This window comes from Hemitrygon akajei, chromosome 4, assembly GCF_048418815.1.
Source record: "Hemitrygon akajei chromosome 4, sHemAka1.3, whole genome shotgun sequence".
Classification (NCBI taxonomy): domain Eukaryota; kingdom Metazoa; phylum Chordata; class Chondrichthyes; order Myliobatiformes; family Dasyatidae; genus Hemitrygon; species Hemitrygon akajei.
In genome coordinates this window covers 95,508,986-95,527,217 of record NC_133127.1, presented here as the reverse complement: position 1 = coordinate 95,527,217, position 18,232 = coordinate 95,508,986, and positions in this window count along the sequence as shown.

The window sequence follows — 18,232 nt, the reverse complement described above, 5'->3', positions numbered from 1 at the left end:
ACCACCTCTTTGCCTGTTCTCCTAATCTGTCTAATCCTTCTGCAGCCTCCCTGATTCCGCAATACTACCTTCCCTTCCACCTGTCTTCATATCAGCCGCAAACTTGGCCACAAAGCCATAAATTTCATCATACAAATCATTGACATACAACATAAAAAGAAGTGGTCCCAGTACAGACCCCCTGTGGAACACCACTAGTCACCGGCAGCCAATTAAAAAAAGGGTGCCTTTAATCCCACTCCTAAACTCCTGCCAATCAGCTGATGATCTATTTGTGCCATTATCTTTCTTGTAATATCCTGGGCTCTTATCTGGTTTAGCCACCTCATGTGCGACACCTTGTCAAAGGCCTTCTGAAAATCCAAGTACACAATGTCCACTGATTCTCCTTTGTCTATCTTGCTTGTTATTTCTTCAATGAATTCCAACAGATTTATCAGGCAAGATTTTCCCTTAAAGAAACCATGCTGACTTGGGCCTATTTTGTCACGTGCCTCCAATTAGCCCCAAACCACATACTTAACAATTGACTCCAACATCTTCTCAACCACTGAGGTCAGGCTCACTGGCCAATAGTTTCCTTTCTTCTACTTTCTTCCCTTCCTGAAGAGTGGAGAGACATTTGCAATTTTCCAGTCCTCCTGAACCATGCCAGAATCTATTGATTCTTGAAAGGTCATTACTAATGCCTCCACGATCTCTACAGCTACCTCTTTTAGAACCCTGGGGTGTAGTCCATCAGGTGCAGGTGATTTTCATTTTCCCAAGGACCATCTCCCCACTAATAGCAAATGCATTCACCTCTGCCTCTTGACACACTTGAGATTCCAGCATACTACTAGTGTCTTTCACAGTGAAAACTGATCCAAATATCTTAATTAGTTCATCCGCCATTATCTTGTCCCCTGTTACTATCTCTCCAGCATTATTTTCCAGTAGTCTGAAATATACTACTCTCAGTTCCCTTTTACTCTTTATATATCTGAAGTAACTTCTAGTATCAATTTTGATATTATTGGCTAGATTACCTTCATATTTCCTCTTTTCACCCCTTATGGGTTTTTTCTTGCCTTCTATTTTTTTAATTTTCCAATCCTCTAACCTACCACTATTTTTTGTTCTATCATATGACCTCTCATTGGTTTTATATTAGCTTTGACCTCCCTTGTAAGCCACTGTTGCATCATTCTGCCTTTAGAATACATCCTCTTCTTTGCTCCCAGAAGCTCCAGCTATTGCTGCTCTGCCAACAACCCTGCTAGTGCCCCCTTCCAATCAACTTTGGCCAGCTCCTCTTTCATGTCACTATAATCCCCTTTACTCCTCTGTAATACTGATAAATCTGATTTTATCTTCTCCCTTTTAAATTGTAGGGTAAATTCTGTCATATTATGATCACTGTTCCTTAATGATTCCTTTACTACCTTAAGCTCACTAATCGTATCTGCTTCTTTGCACAACACCCAATCCAGAATTGCTGACCCCCGAGTGGATTCAACCACAAGCCACCTCAGAGGCATACCACAAATTCTCTTTCTTGGAATCAAGCATCAACTTGATTTTCCCAATCTACCTGCATATTAGAATCCCCAATGCCTAAGCAATTTCCTTGCTTTTTTAATCTCCCACTACAATTTGTACACCATTCCCTGGCTACTGTTTGGAGGCCTGTAAATAACTCCCATCAGGATATTCTTACACTTGCTGGTTCTTAACTCTACCTACAAGGGTTCTACATCTTTCAATCCTATATCACTTTCTAAAGATTTGATTTCATTTTTTTACCAGCAGAGCCACTCCTCTTCTGCCTACCTGCCTGTCCCTTTGATAGATTGCATATCCTTGGAAAATCATAGGTGGAAAATAGAAGAGGCAAGTTCAGTGGGATGAGCAGTCAGAGACAGATGACCAGCAGACTTTACTGCATTTACTTTCGTGCAAGGATTTCACAAATAAAATCGATAAGCTGTGAGTATGGATCAGCACATGGGATAATAATGGTTGTGGAAAAGGCAGGACTGGTAACTCGGGCATAGGCATTTCAAGCATGACTGTGGGGGTACAAAAGAGAAGGATTTTGCACTGCTGATCAGCTAATACATCCACATGGGTTAGAAAATAGAAAACAAAAACAGTGATGACTTTGATGGGGTTATACTATAGGCCTCTCAATAGTCAACGGGAACTAGATATATAATCAAATCACGGTAGTTGTGGCTGCAGGAGTTTAAATTCCTCAGTATCAACTGGGATTGCTTGATTGTAAGGTGCTTAGATAGAGTGGAGTTTGTAAAGTGAATTTTAGGAGCTTTTTAAGCAAGATGTAGGTGTCCTACTAGTGAAAGTTCTGTATTTGACTTGGTTTTTGAGAATGGGATAAGTGCTTGTAAGAAGTAATGTGTCGGGACCACTAGATACAGTAGACAACCCCAACATATTCACAGAGATATTGTTGTCACCCTTCCCACCCCATCTCCTGTAAAAATGCCTTTCCCTTTCTTCAGTTCCTTCGTCTTTCCTGCATCTGTTCACAATTGAGCCTTTCCTTTCCAGAACATCAAAGATGTTTTCCTCAAAAGAACAGAATTTCCTTTCCTCTACCATTGATACTGCCCTCTCTATTAATGCTTCCATTTGTCAAACATCCACCCTCACCCCATCTTCCCATTGCTTTAATAGGGATAGAGTTCCTCGTGCTCTCACCTACCACCCAATGACCTTACACATCCAGCATATCGTTCTCTGCCACTTCTGCCATTTTCTACAAGATCCTACTGGCACACACATCTTTACCTCCCCATCACCCTCCACTTTCCACAGGGATTGCTCCCCCTGTAATCCCCTTATTCTTTCTTCCCTCACCACTAACCTCTCTTCTGGCACTTATCACTGCAAGCAGAAGTGTTACATCTTCCAATTCAACTTGACCCTTACCTGCAATCAGGGCCCTAAGCAGTCCCTCCAGGTGAGGCAGTACTTCACCTGCAAATCTGTTGGGGTGGACTGCTGTATCTGGTGCTCTCGGTGAAGCCTCATCTTCGTTGACGAGAACGAATGTGAATTGAGGGACAACTTTAATGAGCACATTCACTCCATACACAACAGACAGGATATCCTGGTGGCCAACCACTTTAATTCCAATGCCCATTTCTATTCCAGCATGTCAATCCATGGCTGCTACTGCTACTCTCAGTACACTCAGTAGTAATAGAGGCCACTCTCAGGTTGGAGGAGCAACACCTCCTATTCCATCTGGATAGCCTCCAACCTGATGGCATGATTATCAATTCTTCTAACTTTCAGTAATTTTCCCCCAGCTTTCCCATTCCCCACTCTGGCTTCTCGCATATCTCTTATCTTTTCTTTATCTTCCTATCACCTCCCCCTATTGCCCCTCCTCCTTCCCTTTCTTCCATCGGATTCCTTCTTCCCCAGCCCTTTACCTTTCCCCCCATCACCTCCCAGCTTCTTACTTCATCTTCCCTCCCCCACCCACCTGGCTTCACTTATCATCTAGCTTGTACTCCTTTTCTTGCCTGCCCCTTCTTGCTCAGGCTCCTTCGATCTGTGTGAACAGCATGCATGACAAGCTTTTCATTGTGTCATGGTACATGTGGAAACAATAAATCATTTCCAATTCCAATTGAAAAGGAAATCAAAGAAGCCTGCAAAGCTGCAGGAAAGGTGGAGGAAAGAGGCGTTCTAATGGGGTAAAGCCAGAATAACCATGATGATAAGTGACAAACAAGGTTATCTAATCAGTAAGTGAACAGGAAGATGGACTAAAAGAACTTGGACAAAAGAATGTGAGAGTCACAAAATTAAATTAAATCGACAGAGATGACAGAAATCAGTGGAGTTGAAGATAGTGAAGAAGTTTGTGGAAGAACAGACAAGGATCGAAATCATTTGTAAAGTTACATGGTGCAGAGGCAGATGGAAATTAATATAGATATTTGTGAGATCAAGTAGTTTGGCATGTCAAATTCTAACAGGACATATGTTATAAGTGGCAGGGACCTTAGGAGTGTTGATGGATAGAGGAACAATGTGGTGCAAGCTCATGGTTCCTTGAAAATGGCAACACAATGGATATATCTGAAAAAGTTCTGATTCATTGCCTTCATAGGCAAGGGTATTAAATATAAAGTTCATAGTTCAAAAGTTCAAAGTAAATTTATTAGCAAAGTACATATATGTCACTCTTTTACAAACCTGAGATTCATTTTCTTGTGGGCATAAAATCCATAATAGAATAATAACCAGAACAGAATCAAAGAAAGACCGCACCCTCTTGGGCTTTCAACTAGTTTGCAAAAGACAACTGTACAAGTACAAAAGGAAAGAAACAATAATAATAAATGAACAGTAAATATCAAGAACATGAAATGAGGAATCCTTGAACATGAGTCCATAGGTTCTGGGAACATTTCAATGGTGGGGAAAGTGAAGTTGAGTGATATTATCCCCTTCAGTTCAAGAGCCTGATTGTCGGGGGGTAATAGCTACTCTGAACCCGGTGCTGTGAGTCCTGAGGCTCCTGTAACTTCTTGATGGCAGAAGTGAAGAGAGATCATGACCTAGGTGGTGAGGGACCCTGATGATGGATGCTGCTTTCCTGCGACAATGCTTTGTGTAGATGTGCTCAATGGTGGTGAGGGCTCGACCCGTGATGAATTGAGCTCTATTCATTGCTTCCTGCAAAGAGATTGGTGTTCCCATACCAGGCTGTGATGCTGCCAATCAATATATTTGCCACCATTTTTCAGCTAGAAAACATTGATCAGACCACATTTGAAGTGATGTCTACAGTTCTGTTTGCTGCACCACAGGAGAAATGTGATGGGATTACAAAGAGCACAGAGGAAGTGTTATCTGGCTCAGAGAGATGTGAGAGGTTGGTTAGGCTGGGTTTATTTTCACTAGAGCATAGGAGGCTTAGAGGTGACCTGAGAGAAGTTTCTATAAATATGAGGGGCAGATAGAGCCATGTGTCTCTAAATCAGGGTAGGTCATCAGAGTATTTTTCCAAGGATAGGGAGTCTAAAAGCAGAACTCAAAGGTTTAAGGTAAGAGTGGAGCAACTTAGAAGCAACCTGAGAGGCAAGATTTTCATATGGAATGTGGTAGTTGTGTGGAATGAGTTGCCCACATGAGGTAGTGCTACAATTACAATGTTCAAAAGGCTTTTGGAAAGGTATTCGTATAGGACTCTGATTCAGACAATGACTTGAGGCATAATCCTTGCTGCGTAAGTATATTCTATAATACTAATATTAAAAAATCTGTTAGCTGGAAACCAATTTGAAAATCCGGGACATGAAACTGTAATATTCTGCAAATTATTTTTAACATTATCCAACATAATTAAGACACAATTTCATCAGTTCTTTGCCTCAGAGGATGAAAGGAGCAATAACTATAAACATCAAACAAGATTTATGTACAAAATTTTAACAAGACTTTTAATGTACTGTAGGTTGTTGTCTGCTTAACCTTTACTGAATAATGATAGCATCTTTATTGATGTATTGATTGAAAAATCATATCACATTCATGTCCATGACATAAAGGTTTTACTGTGCCAATCAAAAGACAAGATTTGTGATTGTTAGATATTCAGCCCTTTCATAGTTGCTTTTTCAAGATCAGAGTTGTTGGTTGTTTTCAAAATTGGTCTAACCATGGTATTTTATAGGATTTAATACAAAATAATTTTCTCTGGCGTATATCTGCTTGTACGAAGTACATCCCAAAGCAGTAAGACCAGCATTGCAATGAGGTTTGTTTCGGCCACACTCTGTGCCTTTCACAATATTTCTTCAATCTTAAGAATGTTGTACTGAGCTGTTACAGATCAATTATGATTGCTTACATTCAAATGCAATATCAAAACTCATCATCATCCAATAAAATAATGGAAGTGATATGCTACCTCATTTAATAGAGTGACCTTGCTTTATTTAAAATTTATTTCCTAAATGTCCTTCCTAGAATTCAATCCTCCCTTCAATCATACATGCTTCTGCTACTTTAATCAACCAAAATGCCCCAACAATCTTCTCTCAAACCCAAGCTGATAGCAACATAAGACCATAGGATATAGGAGCCGAACTAGGCCATTTGGCCCATCGAGTCTGCTCCACTGTTTCATCATGGTTGATTCAATTTTCCTCTCAGCCCCAATCTCCTGACTTCTCTTCATATCCCTTCATGCCCTGAACAATCAAGAATCCATCAACCTCTGCCTTAAATATACATGAACACTTGGCCTCCAGAGTGGCCTGTGGCAAAGAATTCCACAGACTCACCACTCTCTGGCCAAACAAATTCCTCCTCATCTCCATTCTAAAAGGATGCCCCTCTATTCTGAGGCTGTATCCTCTGGTCTTAGACACTCCCACCATAGGAAGCATCCTCTCCACATCGACACTATCAAGGCCTTTCACTATTCAATAAGTTTCAATGAGGTCAGCCCTCATTCTTCGGAATCCAGAGCCATCAGATGCTCTTCATATGACAAGCCATTCTATCCTGGTATCATTTTTGTGAACTTCCTTTCAACCCTGTCCAGTTTCAGCATATCCTTTCCAAGATAAGGGGCCCAAACCTGCTTACAGTACTCCAAGTGAGGCCTCATCAGTGCTTTATAAAGTTACAACATTACATCCTTTCTTTTATATTCCAGTCCTCTTGAAATGAATGCTAACATGGCATTTGCCTTCCTCATCACAGACTCAACCTGAAAATTAACTTCTAGGGAATCCTGCACAAGGACTCCCAAGTCCCTTTCTGCCTCAGTTTTTTGTATTTTCTCTACATTTAGAAATAGTCAACCTTTTCAGTTCTTCTACCAAAGTGCATGACCATACACTTTCCGACGCTCTATACCATCAGCCATTTCTTTGCCCATTCTCCTAATCTGACTAAGTCCTTCTGAGGCCTATTTCCTCAGAACTATCTGCCCTCCACCTACCTTCATGTCATCTGCAAACGTTGCAACAAAGCCATCAATTGCATCATCCAAATTGTTGACATATGGCATAAGAAGAAGCAGTCCCTGTGGATCAGCCACTTTCAGCTGAGCAAAAAAGGCTCTCTTTATTCCCACTCTTTATCCCCTGCCAATCATCCACTGCATCATCCATGCTAGAATCTTGCCTGTAATACCATGAGCTCGTAACTTGTTAAGCAGCCTCATGTCTGGCACCTGGTCAAAGGACTTCTGAAAATCCAAGTACATAACAACAACCGATTCTTCCTTGTCTATCCTGCTTGTTAATTCTTCAAAGAATTCCAACAGATTTATCAGGCAAGATTTAACACCTTCACTCTAGTATTCATCCTTTTCAATTTTGTCTGCCTTTTATGTTGCAACTTATCCTGTTGACTGCAATTTTACCCTATCATAAGACTCTCCTCACTACACATTGCCTCTGTTTGTATACCAGCTACCTCGTCTTCAGCACGATTATCTGCCTTTCCTACAGTACTACTTGCACTGAAATATATGTAGCTCAGGACACTAATCACACCATGCTAAACCTTTTGATTCCTGACTTTGTCTGAGGTCTTACCGACATCTGCCTCCACAACCTCTGCACTAACTCTTCTGGCACTCTGGTTCCCGCTTCCCTGCAGCTCTAGTTTAAACCCCACCTATGCAGCATTAACAAAGCTTTTTAGTCTCCCTGTAGTTCTGTACAGGTCTCACTTTCCCTGGAAGACAACCCAATGATCCAAAAATCTTATGCCCTCCCTCCTATACAAACTCCTTAGCCATATATTAAGTTGTATAATCTTCCTAGTTCTGGCCTCAATAGCATGCGGCAGGGGTAACAGTCCTGAGATCACAACCCTGAAAGTCCTGCCCTTTAACTCAGCACCTAACTCCCTGAACTCCCTATGCAGAATCTTGTAACTCATCCTACTCACGTCATTGGTACCTACATGGACCACGACCTCTGGCTGTTCACCCTCCCACTTGAGAATGCTGAGGACTCAATCCAACATATCCCAGGCCCTGGCACACAGGAGGCAACATCCCATCCAGAAATATCGTTCTAACCCACAGAACCTCCTGTCCTTTCCTCTAACTAGTGAATCCCCTGTCACCACAGCTTGCCTTTTCTCCCCTCTTCTTTTCTGAGTCACAGAGCAGGACTCAGTGCCAGAAATCCAACCACCTTGACTTTCCTCTGTAGGTCATACCCCTCAACCCTATCCAAAGTGACATACCTGTGGTTGAGGGGGTGACCATGGGGTTCCTCTACACTGACTCGTTAACCCCTTTCCCCTTCCTGGCTCTCACACAGTTTCCTGTGTTCTGCACCTTGGGTGTAGCTACCTCTCTATGTACCCTATCTATCACCCCTTCAGCCTCCCAAATAATCCGGAGGTCATCCAGTTCCTGCTCCAGCTCCTCAATATGGACTGTTACAAGCTGCAGATGAATGAACTTCTTGCAGTTGTAGTCAACAGGGACACCAGAGGTTTCCCTGCCTTCCCACATTCTGCAAGAAGAGCATTCTACTATCCTGCCTGGCATCTCTACTATCCTAGATATAAAGCAGATATAAAGAAAAGAAGGAGAAAAAATATCCTAGAGCTTTTCTTTTCTACGCTTTCTCTGTCTGAAGATTGTCTTCACTGGACTGTCTTCACTGAAGAGAGCCATGGGCAACACATTTGACTGTAGATGCTCTAATCTGGAGCAAATAAAAGCAAATTGCTGGAGAAACTCAGTGAATCAGGGAGTATTATATAACCCAAAATATTTGCTTTTTAGTTTGGGGTATTTTTTAATCTGAGAAACAGCAAGCACCCTTCGATTTAATTGGCTGAACCTTCTTTGGAAAGCAAGAGTACCTGAACATTGAGGTAAAGGCCAACATATTTAGAGAATCAAGATATATATTATGGTAATATACTTCTTAATCCTCTAAAATTTGGTGATTGATTTATAATGCTTCGGTTATTGCTTGAAGAAATGCCATCTCGGCTTCCAGAAAATTTGCTGATCGATTTACAAGACTTCAGCTATTGCTTAATGAATTGGCACCCAAGCCATGGCGCCTCATTATATTTTTAAACTGGCTGGAATTGTGCCTTAAGCTCACTACGAAGATTATGTTTGGAAGGAATAGAATCAAAGACCAGATTTGTCCTGTTGTTCCTGTATTGGCTGGAGCAATGTAATTAGTTGTACTGCTTAAAAGTATTTGTATCATTTTGACAACATGTTAATAATGCGTCTTTGCCTTCTTAATATACTTGTCTGTAAATTATTTGACTCTATTCCATCAACTATCCCAGTGAAACTGCTAAGAAAGATATCCGCAGGGTACTTGCTAATCAATATATTTAAATCCAAGCACGAGGGATGCAATGCCGCCGATTATAATGGTAATGAATCTTCTGAGGAACTCCCTATAGTCTCCATTTCCTTAGTTTCTCATTGTCAGTAAAGTTGATCTCGAATGTATAGATACCGTTGGAGCCAAGTAACAAGGCCCTAAATGGTGGCAGGACCTCAAGGAAAACCCTGAGAAGAAATTTGGACAACTTCTGCTGGTGGCTTCTGCTCACCTTCACTCTGACTTGAAACTGTAAGTGATGTGCATCTGCTAAATAAAGGAGATTCCTGAGACACCAGTAACACACGTAAATATCCACTTATTAAGATTATGCAGCGGGGGCAGCCCAACAGACCAGACCTCGCATGTAGTCCAATCACCAACTCGACATAAAAGAAGTCTGGACCTCAACTACAACTGTATACTTCTCCACATGCTGTGGTGCCAAGTGTTCCAGACCCAATCTCAGTTCTAGCTGCTCATGTGGCTCACAGTCCAAATGAATTGCTACCCAGCTTGCGTGCTAGGCTCCCACAATCTGAACCCCACCTCCAGCTCCAAGTTTATCTGTGTTTCTGAACTGTCATACTTTGCACCATATCTCAAATGCAGCCACGTATCCGATCCACAGTCCAGACCTCTAGCTCTGGTCATATCCCTGTTTGCATTCAAGGTACACAGTTCAAAAGAGCACAGATCATGTGAGATGTTACTGTAGCTGCTAACTCACTCCACCTCTGCTCCACTAATGAATTCTGGCACTTGGTCTCTTGACTTTGCCTTTCTGAAGTTAACATCATTTTGTCGATGTTGAACTTGTGGCATCACTCAAGCAGGTGTTCTGTCTCATTCCTGTTCACTTCTGTACACTGACTCATAACTACCTGTAATTTGGTCAACAACAGAGGTGTCATCCACAAATTTGTAGGTGGTATTAGAGCTATGATTAACCACACAATTGTGGGTGTAAAGAGACTAGGCCCTGGAAAATTAATTGATATTGTAAAACGTGGTTTACCAGAGCATTCTCGCAATGGCAAAACAGCCAAGATATCTTCCTTTCTCTTGATTTAAAGGGGCATTCTGTTGACATTAGGAGACTAGACTTGCCGGTCTCAGAACTGGCAGTATTGCATTCATGGAAGCTTGGGAATGGATGTGGCAGGCCACTCAAGAAGCATCAGGGCCTCTGGAAAGGAGACCGCTACTGTTTATGCCAGGTTAGAGGGCATGTCTTATAAAGAGAGATTGGATAAATTTGGATTGTTTGCTCTGGAGTGCCAGAGGCTGAGGTGAGCTGTGATAGAGGTTTCTAAAATTCTGAGAGGCAGTTAGAATCTTTATCCCATGGTCAAAATATCTAAAACTAGAGGCTGTGCAATCCAGGTGAGAAGGGGGACGTTCCAAGATGATATGCATGGCAGGTTCTTTTTGCAGAAAATGATGGGAGTTACTGGGGTGGTGGTGGTGGTGGAGACGGGCTCAAGAATGTACAGAGAAAAGAGGGATACAGACAATGTAGAGGCAGAAGGAATTAGTTTAGTTAGGCACTTAATTACTTCTTTTATTTGTTTGACACAACGTAGTGCACCAAAGGACCTGTTCCTGTGCTGTACTGTTCTATGTCCTATTTTCTACAAGACAAAGTAGTGTCCATCTGTAAAAAGACTATTCTCAGAGTCTTCAGGGGCACCAAACCTGCTTGAACCTGTCTAAAGAATATTTGCTTGCAAGATTTTTCATTATTAGGGACATGTGAAATTCTTCAGGGCAGCCTTTGTCAACCATACCCTTGAGTCTGCACTGGTCTATCTGGAGTCATTTTCAACTTCCCATTCTCTAGTTCATTCATTCAATAGCAGTGGCTCTTTTATGTCATACTTCTCAATTTGTTGCCCACTGCTACAAAAGTAAGGACCCTTGAGGCTCTTGTGAAATAACAGTTCTGTGATTGACACTTTGTGTGTATTTGTGAAAGAGAAAACACTGTTTTCATTGTTCACTTACAAATCAGATGAATTCTGACAACACAGCTAATACTGAGCAAGTTAATATACTTCTGGAGTGTTGAATGGGCAAATAAATGGCAGACACAGTATAATACAGGTAAGTGTAGGGCAGGGGTTCCCAACTTTTTTTATGCTATGGACCACTACCATTAGCTGAGAGGTCCATGGACCCCAGATTGGGAACCCCTGGCATAAAGTGTAACTCTTTGAAAGGAGATAAAATACAGAGAAATTCTTATTTTCAGTTAGAGCCAACAACTTCAACTTGAAAGTGGTTACTCACAAATCCTTGAAGCCCCAAGTCAAGTAGCTAAAGTGGTAAGGGAAATAAATAGGATATCTGGCATTGTAAATTGGGTCTCAATACAAAAGTAGTTGTGTCACGCAAGCAGATCTTGTGCCATTTTAGTGTATCTCATTCTAGCCTGGATTTCAAGGCCATGAGGAAGGTCCAAGAAGCATTTGTTAGGATCGCATCAGGGATAAAGGGCTCCTGTCATATATAAGAACCGGAAGATTAAAATAAGGTATTTAAAGCATGAAGAGTTGAAATAAAAGAGAAACCTTTCAGTGGTAGAAGGGAAAATAATAATGGGCCTCTCTTGAGTAGATGATGGAAGATAATAGCAAATATTAAATGGATACAGCCAAATTGATGAAGAGGAAAATTAGCACAGCTTAGGAGGTATGGATATAAATGGATATAGGAGATAAAGATATGAAACCAAATCGATAACATTTACAAAGTCAGCATTGACCCAATGAACCTAAAGATCTTTTGACATCCATCATAGAGGAATTTGCTTTTGAACACTAGCATTAAAGGTAGCTGTCGGAATATCAGCCACTGGTTATCCTGGCCTCCCATGTGTTCAGTTCCATGATCGTACTGACTAACGACCAAAGTGTTTGACTAGAATCATTTACAATTAGGTACAGTTTTAATGTAATGATATTTCAATCAAGAATCTTGCAAATTTTGAATGGTGCTAACCAACACTAATTAACATTATTAAAATGTACAACTCCAGGAAAAAGAAACACCTATTAACAAGTGCTGTTGACTGTTTCTTTGGTGACTCATGTTTAGCTGTTCTCAGAACTGAGCAATGCTCCAAACAGAAGAACAATGATTAATGTTTTAGTTAGAAATGGGGCTGCATCATATGCAGTGCAATCAATAGCAAATGTAACCTAACAGAGTTCACAAAATGATGTCATACCCATTGCTACATGAAGTAGCCAGCATTTTCCTCAGCTGAGTGCTTACCACACTTCATCAATTTAAAACAAGAAAAGATTAATGTATTCTTTGTATTAGACCTAGCGGTACATCAGCTTTCTAATACTTATCATTTGAGAGAGTGAATTTCCTCTTGTAATGACCTTGACTGTGGTGATACAAACAATTAATATCCCCTATTCCCCTTGTCACCATTCCAGATACAAGGGAAGGTAACAATTAATAGTACCTACTTTCATGACTTGACAATTTATTATAATACAACACAGATCATTTTCTATAGTTGTGTCCTTCAGAGTTCAAATATGTGAAGGAGTCAGTGAATTCACATATTTTATGGCTTATTTTGTCACTTCTGCCCATATATTCAAATGAATTAAATGTTCCTGAAACAGATTTTAGAAAGAAGCATACCATTTATTATAAAGGTCATGTAAATTCAGATTTACTACGAAACACTGCTGCAGATATATTAACACAATAGATTTTCTACATTATTAGTTCACAGTTTATGCAAAGCTGATCTACCACCTTGAATTTTGAAACAAAGTACATGTCAATCATTCGGTATTCAGTACTACCGCAGCAAATATATTGTTATTATGTATTTTGTTGATAAATCAGTCGTGATGTGCTTCATCAGCTTCAATCTGCACACATAAATAATGTGACTTGAAGGAGAAAGAGACATATTTCTTGAGACTTCAGTGTTTAACACCACCAAAAAAAACACATCTTCTAGTGTAATAGAGCTCTCAAAATGATACGCATGATTCCACCAAATATTTTCAGGAAATAAAATTTACAACAGTCTTTTGTATCCTAGCAACATCAGAATGATACAAGATAAATTAATTTATTTTCCCTTTCCTCCTCCTGGGAATCAAGATCATTGATTCCATTGCTGAAGCTAATTCCTTTCACTAATACCTTGCCTGAGAGGCCATAATCAAGTATCGAGGTGACACTATGTCAGCAAGACTGTTGACCATGGAGGACCATAAATGTCAACGCAAGTTCTGTCCTGACTTGATATCCAGAGAGGTTTACTTCCACTAGAAAGCTTTGGATAGTGATAAGTAGTAGGAACACAAACTGCTTTTTTTTATATCACACTTGGGCTAGAATACAAAGATCAGCTTCAACATCCATTATTATTTCAGACTTTATCTAACTAGAAATAAACTGACATCTGCCCATTGGGTACAGACTTTACATTAAATTTCTTCAATTGGCTTTAGAACCATAAGTGATATTTTCAAAGTGCCTCATGCTTGTGACTTCTAAATAAATGACCTTATGGATTTACCAGTGCAACAAAAGAAAATAAATTGAATGCTGGTCGCCTAAAGGCTTTTGTTTTGATTTCCAATTTATAGCTGCATGTCAATTTCTATATTGAAATTTCATCTGTGGGTATATGCTGTTTTTTTAGGTAGCTAGCAAGATGACTTTTCACAATCACAGATATCACACTATCTGACTGTTAAAACTGAAGGGCCATGGAAATTGCTCTGCTTCTCCCTTGTCTAGCAACTAGTCTCTTCTCTTGGGAGGGTACTGGGTGGTGGTGCAATGTCAGATGTTGCTGCTGTGAATGTATCTCTCCAGTTGTTGGTGCAAGAGGAGGGAAGTGTGTGAGGGTATCTTGTGCATTGTTCTTGCATCTGCCATATCTGACAGCTGAAAATGTGTGCAAGGTTTGAGATGCAGATGCAACTGACTCAGTAAGAATTTGGCAGAGGGTTTATCGGAAGATGCGCATGCTGAGCCTTTGCCCCGGTTGATGTAAGTTAATGGTAAGATGAGCAATGGCACACTGAGGAATGTCTCAGGCCAGTTGCACAGTTGGAGGAGATTGCATTCACTAACTTGAACTATGCATCAGTATTATATCCGTGTATTTGAGTGCCATTCCTGGCATCGACCTTGAAAGTTAGCTCTAATGCAGTAACAGCATTTGACTGGATGGCATCATACCTGGTTGAGGTAGAGGATCCCTTTCTTCCTCTCTACTTTATTTGCCTATAGTATGTACCTGAAAACTTTATTCCTTGGTCTTGCTTGTGTGAAGACATGGCTTCCAGCAAGTTGCAGTAACTTTAGTCATGACTTTCATCATTACTTTTGCCATTGAGCTCTTCTCTATTAGTAATGGGGATTGACTTTACTTACCATTAACTATTTGGACCTCAATCCTGCCAAATCTGAAACTGGAACCTGTTTTTTTTATGCAGTAAGCCAATAAGCAGCACTAATACATATGGCTGGTGATAAACTTAATGAAAACGGGCAGGCAGCAGAAATATTTGCATAGAGTCAGCAAAAGGTCAAATGGAAATGGATTAACAACACATCATAGTTCCAGTATTTGTTTCCAACACTATCCAATTTAGCTCCCAGAATCTATGAATCAGAATGAGTTTTTCATTTTCAATTCAGCCACTCTTAGAATAAGTTCCAGTGCTCATCCCTATCTGAGAGCCATAACCTATTTAAATGAAAGTCGAAAGAGAAATCAAATAAACAAAATGATACACTAAGTTATTGAGGGAAAAGTATGTGACTGACACTGAGAAGAAGGAGCGTGGATTGGTCATAAATCTTCCATCCCTATCCAATTATTATTTGTAAATTTAATTTAAAATAAATGAAGTGGGAATTGTAGCTCTGAATCTTCAACACCGGGAGAGATCTGAAATGAGTAGGAGTAATGAGAAACATGAATAAGCATTGAGCAGCCATGAGCTACAAACAGAACAACTCAGGAGAGCTACATCCATATCAACTATATACCCACTTTCAAACAAGTCAGCCCAACTGCAAAACGGCTTGAACTGGCAGGTTGTTAAGTTATGAAGTTATACAAAGCAAAGGAGTTAGAATGTATAAAACTATTAACTCATTTATTGCTCAGAGTTGAATAACTAATAAAGAAAGCTTGAACAACTAGTAAAGATGTCCAGGACATCTTCAAGCAACGGTGCCTCAAAAAGCAGTGTCCATCATTAAGGACCCACATCACCCAGGACAGCTTCTCCTCTACCATCTGCTTTCTCAATGGACATTGAACACAGTAACAGTACCTCACTACTTCTTAATTTATGTTTTTGCACTACTTATTTAAACATTTAATATATACATACTGTAATTCACAGATATTTTTCTATTGTTATGTATTGCATTGTACTGCTGTTGCAAAGACACGGCTCATGAGACACGGCTGGTAAACATGACAGACCTGATGCTCTTGAGACAGGGCAGGTAAACTCAGGAACATTGCACATAACTCAGAAATATTGCGTATAACACTATGACTCCGTGGCTCTATAATAGTCTTCAGAAACTTGGAATAGACCTTGGAAACACGAAGGGCCATGGGAAGCCCAGGAAACCTTGAAGACCTTGAACATAGACTAGAGAAGCTGAGAATGTGGACTTGAGAAGCTTGAAAAGTAGCCTCAGGATACTTGGAACATAGCTTCAGGACAATAATTGAGAATAGAAGGCACCCTCACCTCCTGCCAACCACTGTAGAACCTCTGCTGGATCCATTTATTGTTGAATCCTACTGTCATGCTGTGCACTGACAGACAACTGAACCAGGTAGACTCCCATGTAGAGACAGAAACAAAAGTTTATTGACACAGAAATTGAGAGTGATGAAGCTGGACACAAATGCGGACAGTAAGATTTTTAATGAGTTATTTTATGCTTAAAATGAATTTATTATTTGCATGTACATCAGTACAATAGTAAATGTACTTTGGCCAAAAACTGCACAACACATAATAAGTGTTAGCTACTCAATCAACAGCTAATCATATGTCCTGTTAATCTTGAATTATTGCTTTTGGAAGAAGAAAGTGATAGAGTTTTGATGAGAGGAAGGAAGCAATTAAAACATGCAGCTTATACATCAAGTCATTGTGGGATGACATTCACACAAGATGTGAGAAGGAAGGAAGTATAAGAATTCAATCATTTTAATGACTATATTGTGCTTCATTGGAGGAAGTTTGCCATCACTACCTGTTCTGACCAATTTTAACCACAATCGATTAGCAATGCAGTTGATTACCTTCTGAATCAATTTAGCAAAGTATTCTGTTGTAATGTAAGCACTATACAAAAAAAAGAAAAGATAAAATCAGACCTACCATCTAGCATTTCCCACCAGTGGTGGTGTGGCATATGCAACGGACTTGAAGCGAGTGGTCCCAGGTTCGAATCTGGCTGGCTCCTTGCTGGTTTTCCCTCAGTGCTGGGTTGAGCAATGAGCTAGCACCTCGGCCTCATAATAAAACAGAAAAATGCTAAGGAAACGGCAAGGTTCCCACTCAATATGCCTCAGAGGAATAACCATCTAGCATTAACCTAGGCACCAAATTTGGATGCTGTCAAGTCCCTCAGCAGATACAACTTGCAAAATCTTCTTTATAAACATTCGGGGACTGGTATCAAAACTGGGAGACTCTCCACAAATCAGTCAAACAATTCCAACCACAATCATAGAATTTACCATATAGAAAAAATGTCCATCACAATCCCTAGGTATATCATGTCTCACTGTCAGGGCAGAGCACCAGAGAGAGAGAGAGGTTGCATGCAGGTATCAGGGAACAGTACTGAATGTCCTGATGATTGGCTATAGATTAATGTGTGGACATAGAAATCTCCTCTAGATTATTACCTACTATCTCTCCTTTGCAGATGAATCAGTGTTACTCTGAGTTGAAGAACACTTGTTAGAAGCAATGTAAGAAGCAAGGCCACTGAATATACTCCGTTACCACCAAATCAGTTTAATCTCCATCATCTACTGATCTTGGCAACATTATGGTAATAGTGCTATACTCTATAAATTAGTCCAGTTTCAATTACAAGCAAAGAGATAGAAGGAAAAATCAATAATGTTACCAAATGGCTTTTACTTAGCAATAACCTGGTCAATATTTCTGATCAAGATGGCGCCTGGGTACAACTGTCCTTCGATTGACATCTTCTGGATAGGTCATGAAACCAAATACTTATTTTCTTTTTGTCTTTTACATTTGTTTTCCATCTTGAAATTGATTCTAGAATTATTGGAGCCTGTGATTTGCAGTTTGGGTGTGCAGTCTGCAGCCTCCGAGGGGATTCCGGGAGGCAGAGCAGTGTGCAGGAACCTCATGACGAGAAGGCTGTGAGCAGATGTTCGATTCCAGTTATGAACGGTCAGTTATGGAGAGGAGAAACTGTCTTTTTGTTGTTGGTGCGATTGCTCTGCTATGGAGAGGGAGAATACTGCCCAGGTTTTCTGCTTTTTGGATGTGAACTTGGACTGTGGACTTTTTCCAGTCTTATGGTTTTTTTGTATTCAGTGTTTTTTGCCAGATTTTCCTCGTTTTTTTGTGTGCAAGGGAGGGGGATTTGGGGGTCGATGAGCCTGTTCTGTATTTGTTCACTTTTTATGAGGGGAGGAGAGATTTGGGGGTTGATGATTGTGCTCCCATTCTTTTCTTCTTTCTTGGTTTTGTGGCTATCTGGAGAAGTAGAATTTCAGAATTGTGTTCTTTGATAATGAATGAACCTTTGAATCTTTTTCCCAGAAGCACAGTTCAGGTTCCAGCAGATTCACTCAG